The following is a 6254-nucleotide window of genomic DNA, read 5'->3' on the forward strand; positions in this document are numbered from 1 at the left end:
TTTGTACAGTTCCTAAGAATATTCCAAAGCATCTTAATTTTCCTTCTGCAGTTGTAGTGTTGAACTTGATAAAGAAAACTATTGCTGGTACCACTGTAATTGAAAAATTTTGTGCAAAATTTTTATTGAACATTACATTTACTTGATCTTACTGTTCTTAACACTTCTAAGGTATGGGTACTGGTGTCATTTCACATTTCACATGCCTGCTACATATGTAATGACAGTACCATCAATAAGTTGTTAGCACTTAGTTCCAGCGGGTATTTAAATATTGTGACCTCACCCAGAAAGCACCAATGGCAGCAGAGTCACTGGGGAAGGATAGCAAGTTGCTGAAGTAGAAAATCCCTCCTGGATCTAAGTGCTTCCTTTGACGCAATTGACCACAACATTCTGCTAGATAATCTTCAGAACTGGGTTGGCATCTCTCAGTGTCCTTAATTGGTTTTTGATCATGTATCTTTTTTATCGTCTGTCTTGGAGAACAATTTTCCAAGAGATACAATGCACCTTTGGCGTTGCTCAGCGAAGCTGTCTTGGTCCCTACTCTTTTCCTTATACATTCCATTAGGAGACATCATTAGAGAGCATAAACCCTATTTCCACAGATATGCAAATGACACACAGTTGTCTATCTCGTTGGAGTCTGATGATGATAACACTCTATCTTCTCTGACTTCTGGTCTGGTTGCAATAAACAAACCGAGGAGTAATAATTTCTTAAAACTAAATGAAGATAAAACTGAAATATTTTTGGTTAGTCCGAGGGCCAAAAAAAGATAAACTTTTTAATAAGCTTGGGAACTTAGCCTACCTTGTGATATCTAGCCTGGGTGCTATCCTTGATTCAGATTTGAATTTTAAATCCCAATAGAGAAAATGAGGAGCAACATTTCTACACCTAATAAATACTGCAAAGTTATATCTGTTTCTGTCACATACTGATGCTGAAAAAGCAATGCACACCTTTATATCGAATAGACTAGATTACTGCAATGTTCTTTCTACTGGACTTACAAAGCATTCTATTGGCCAGCTTCAGCTCATTCAGAACACCACGGCTAGACTTCAAACCAAAGCCAGGATGAGGGAACATCTCACTCCCATAGTAGCTACTCTGCACTGGCTTCCTGTATCTTTTAGAATTGATTTTTAAAGTTCTCTTACTTGTTTTTAAAGCTCTTAATTGTCTGGGACCAGAGTAGATCACAGAGTTGTTTTTGTTTAATAATCCTGCTCAAGCTCATGGGTCATCTTCCACTGGTCTCTTAAACTTAAACAATCTCCCTCAAAAGATCATTGGCAGGCCAGCTTTTTGAGCTCTGCTCCGAAACTCTGGAATTCAACACCCAAAACTGTAACGGATGCAAACTCAGTTGATACTTTTAAACCCCAGCTCAAAACCTATTTATTTAACTTCGCTTTTAACTAACAGTTTTGCCTTTTATATTCATGTTTGTACTTTTATCCCATTGTAAAGCGCTTTAAACTACATCATCTGTACGAAAAGTGTTCTATAAACAAAGTTATTGTTTATTGTTATCTACAAAAAGCAGGATTTCCCAGTGGCCAGACATTTTAATTCCAATCCCCATTCCCATTCTGACATGTCGGCCCATGGATTCCTGTGCTGCCACAGTAAGCCCATTCTCAGTTTGGAGGAGCAACACCTTATATCCTGGGTCGCCTCCAACCTGATGTCTTCAACATCGACTTCTCTAACTTTCCCCCTCCCCTTTCTCTTTTCTTTAATTCTCCACCCTGGTACCCTGGTTACCTCGTCTCTTCTCACCTCTCTCTGGTGCCCCTCTTCCTTCCCTTTCACCCATGGAACACTCTCCTCTCCTATCAGATTCCTTTTTCTCAAGCCCTTTGCCTTTTCTACCCATCACCTCCAAGCTTCTTGCTTCAACCCTCCCCCCTTCCCCACCTACCTATCACCTTCTAGTTTGTATTCCTTCCCTTCCCCCCCCCCCACCACCTTCTTATTCTGGCTTCTTCCCCCTTCCTTTTCGGTCCCAATGAAGGGTCTCAGCCCAAAATGTTGACTGTTTATCCCTCTCCACGGAGGCTGCCTGACCTGCTGAGTTTCTCCGGCATTTTGTGTGCGTTGCTCACAATTAAGTTCCCCAGTGTTGGCTTGGGGTGCTGTCAGAAACAAATGCAATTAATTAGGATCCAGGAATGACATTGGAGCTGGTTTGCGCACTTGGTGATGAGCTGGAGCCACTGGGAATAAAATGTTCTAGCGTTCACCCGTACCATTTGTCTTCAGCAAGAACAAATGTAGCAGTCATTGTAAATTGTCCTGTGATTAGGCCAGGGTTGAATTGGGGATGGCTGGGTGGTATGGCTTGAAGGCCTTATTCTGTGCTGTGTCTCAACGAATAAGTGAATTACATGCACCCACTCATCTTCCTGTTCCTCGCTGCCTCCCAAACCACCACCTCCAAATATCATTCCACTGATGTCAGGTTTGGCCATCTGCCCTACCACAGGTAAATGATAGGTCAGGACCGGGAGAAACCTTTCCTCCATTTCATTGATGTGGTGTGGAGATGGTTCCATACAAGCAGAAGGCAGAGTGGAAGACTTTATTCCCAATCTCAAAGACTTGTCTGTGTAGTTTCTTGACTTGCTCAGACTTAATTCAAATGTTAAAGGTCTGACAACTTCCAATAAGTCATTAAGCTGGGAAGAGTGTAAATTTATGAAGATGTTGTTGAGACTCTGCAACTGAGTTATGGAGAGAGGTTGAGCAGGTTTGCAATGTTTTTATTGTAGCACAGGAAAATGAAGGGTGATCATACAGAGGCATATAAAACCATGCAGGACAGAGAGGTGAGGTCAATGTGTGCAGTCTTTTTCCCAAGAGTGGGAGATCAAGGACTATAGGGCAGAGAGGGAAGGGACTTAATAGGAAAATGAGGGGCAATTTTTCACCCACAGAGTGGCCAGTTTATGGAATGGCTTGCCAGAGGAAGTGGTTGAGGCAGGTACATTTAAAAGGTATTTGGACAGGTACGTGGATAGAAAGGTTTAGAGGGGCGTGGCCTACGGGCGAATGTGACTGGCTTAGATGGGACTCCTGGTCGGCCTGGAAGAGACGGGCCGAAGGGCTCGTTTTCATGCAGCATGACTGCTGATCTTACACTCGCAGCCAGTGATGGACCCTGGAAAATACAGGTAGAATTGGAAGACCACCCTGAGAGTCAAACTATTCCGGCCAACCCACTTCCAGTTGTCATATGGCCCACAAAGGAAATATCTGCTTATAAAGGCAGGCTTCGCTTATCTCAGTTGAATGCAATTATTTGATCTCTATTCACATCAGCTAATATTTTACTAAAATAATATGATTATACTTACAGCGTCTTTTTCTAATTGTGGTTACTCTTTTCCATTGATGTCCTGTTTTTACATAATCCTTACGGAACCAAACAGAATTAGTTTATTTTTTCTAGGGACAGTTTACAAAGGCAAGAAGGGAATGTGGAACTTTTTTCCAGTAAAGTGTTTTCCTGACTTGGCACTTGCTGTTGAACATAGTTATTATTGAGACCTTTGAATGCTGCTGGATTACACTCGTTATGATTGTTTTTATAAGTTTGGTGGGGTCAGAATGGGACAAGGAAGAGAGCATCTCTTGATGGGTTATTTCATATCTTGAATTAGGGACCAATTTAGATTGACAGCTAAATATTACTAAGCAGTTCTGACAGATCCCCGAAGTGTCGGTTTAAAGAGGAGAAGGTTGTGGATTTGGATGGTGCTTGCCCTGCAGATAACAGTATTTCTGAGGCAGATAATCTGTCTTTCCTGGTAAATGTGGCAAGATGTGACCAGACAACAAAAGCTGAATGTGCTGCACAAAGACCCCTTTTTTCATGTTTGGGTGTCTTTCAAGACAACGAGATTCAAAAAAAGGGAATCTTGACAATGAACAATCAATATCTAGCCTGGCTTTTGCTTTAGAAAACATGATTAAATTGGAATTTCCTGTAGTTTTTTTATTGCATGTCTGCTTTTAAGGTTCATGCTAGTGTTTGTTTGCATGCTCTTTGGGTTTTTATCTGCCCTTCTGATAAAGTTTTAACTCTCTCCCATAATATGTACTCTGTGCATGTGTGTGTTTTTAGTCTATCCTGACTTCTGTTAAACAACACACACAAAGTGCTGGTGGAACACAGCAAGCCAGGCAGCATCTATAGGGAGAAGCACTTTGAAAGTACTTTCAAATCTCTTACTATCTTTCCTTTCGGTTAGTCCTGACGAAGGGTCTCGGCCTGAAACGTCGACACCGCTTCTCCCTATAGATGCTGCCTGGCCTGCTGTGTTCCACCAGCATTTTGTGTGTGTTGTTGTTTGAATTTCCAGCATTTGCAAATTTCCTCGTGTTTGTTCTGTTAAACATGCACACTTAGCTGTGTGCAGAGGATAGCTGCCATCAGTAGCTTGGTTTTAAAATTTGCACGATCTATTTAAAACAAAACTCTTTAAAGTAGTCATATTAATTTTTAAATGTAATGCTATAGAATGCCAACAGATTTGATAGCATATTTGATTAGGGAATACTCTCTGATAAGCTATTTGAATCCAGTGGTAGGGAGTTGCAGCCAAAGTGCATGATTTCAGCACAGTCATTAATGAAGCATTTGGCATAATTACAGTAAACTGGTACTTTTGGTATTACCTTACCTCCTGAAAGAAATCTACTCAGTCAAAAGTGAATTAAATAGGAGGATTAAAGACTTTGCTTCCCACTTGTAGAATTAAGACATAAACCCATGGATTATGACGTCAGGAAAGGAGAAATTGTGTTGACAGAGCAGAGCACGTTGGTAATTCACATGATCTGAAATTGTCAGAACCAAAGCACTTGCAGCCTTTCATCACAAGCATCCCATGATTTAAACACTGGGGTGCGCGTTCCATCGAAGACGTTTTTGTGATATGCCACCATTGAGTAAAGCACACCGTTGGGTGAGTTTCCTGTTGACAATGAAGTGATAACATATAATTATGGTTATACTCTTGACTGCCATTTTCTTCATATGTTTAATTTTAAGCAATAAGGATGTGGTTGCATTTTGCTGAGAAAATGAAATCGAAGAATGACTTGGAGCAGTGATAGGTCGAGTGAAGAACTAATTAACGTTAAGGCTTATGAGCAATAATTTTTAAGTGTTTTATACCTAACATGCAGAATATTGCCCTGCTTCCCAGTCACATGCAGTTGGTTGTGGAGGGAAATTGAGTGTACATTTTACAATGTGTGTTAAAACCATTGACCTGTATAAGAGCCAAATGGTGGCAAACGCAAGTGGATGCTTAGTTGCTTTTTTTTAATCCAGTGTATGCACTCAGTTCTGGTAGTATTTGAAATAAATTTTTTTAAATGCTTCTTGATTTACTTCATCTCAGTAAGCCACATTGTGGGCTTGCATCCTTCACCTTCACTTAGTTTTTAAAAAAATGATAATTTTATGAGACAAAAACAACATTTTTTTTTCTCTGACGTAGGCTGTTAGTAGATGTTCATAAAACTTGGTCTCATGTAATGCCTTCTAATGCATTTTACTAATTCTGGAAATAGATTTGGGGAAATTTGTTCTTCAAATCTACTTGGCAGAAGGTAACTGACTGGAGGATGGTTGAAGCTGTGTGGAAGGTGTGGAGGAGGACTGGATTAATCATCAGTTTACACCGCCTTTAGTTATCCAAATAGGTAAAAGGAACTGGGATTATTCAGTTTAGAGAACCATAAGCATAGATATGATCTGATATAAGTTTAGAAAATGAGTTTTTAAAAGCAATAAATTCTGGGCAAGCATGTACTCTCCATCCCTTAATGCTACCGAATCTGGTTCATTTCCTGGCCCATTTTGGAAGATGTGTGGGTCTGGATGTATGGATGGATGAATATGATGTATGAGCTGTCCAGGCATAGGACATGAATGAGTGACAAGAGGTAAAGATTGTCTCTAAGGAGTTGGTGCATTCTCTCCAGGACTGTGTGGGTTTCCTCTGGGTGCTCCAAATTCCTCCCACAGTCCAAAGACGTACCGATGGTTAGGTTAATTGGTCATTGTAACTTGTCCCATCATTAGTCTGGGGTTAAATCGGGGGGAGTTGCTGGGCGGTGCCACTCAAAGGGCCCGTCCCATACTACATCTCATTAAATAAGAAAATAAAAATCAAAGTTGAGTCTCAAGTCACCGAAGACCAATACTGGTTAGATGTCAAGGGGT

This window comes from Hypanus sabinus, chromosome 27 (genome assembly GCF_030144855.1).
Source record: "Hypanus sabinus isolate sHypSab1 chromosome 27, sHypSab1.hap1, whole genome shotgun sequence".
NCBI classification, from domain to species: domain Eukaryota; kingdom Metazoa; phylum Chordata; class Chondrichthyes; order Myliobatiformes; family Dasyatidae; genus Hypanus; species Hypanus sabinus.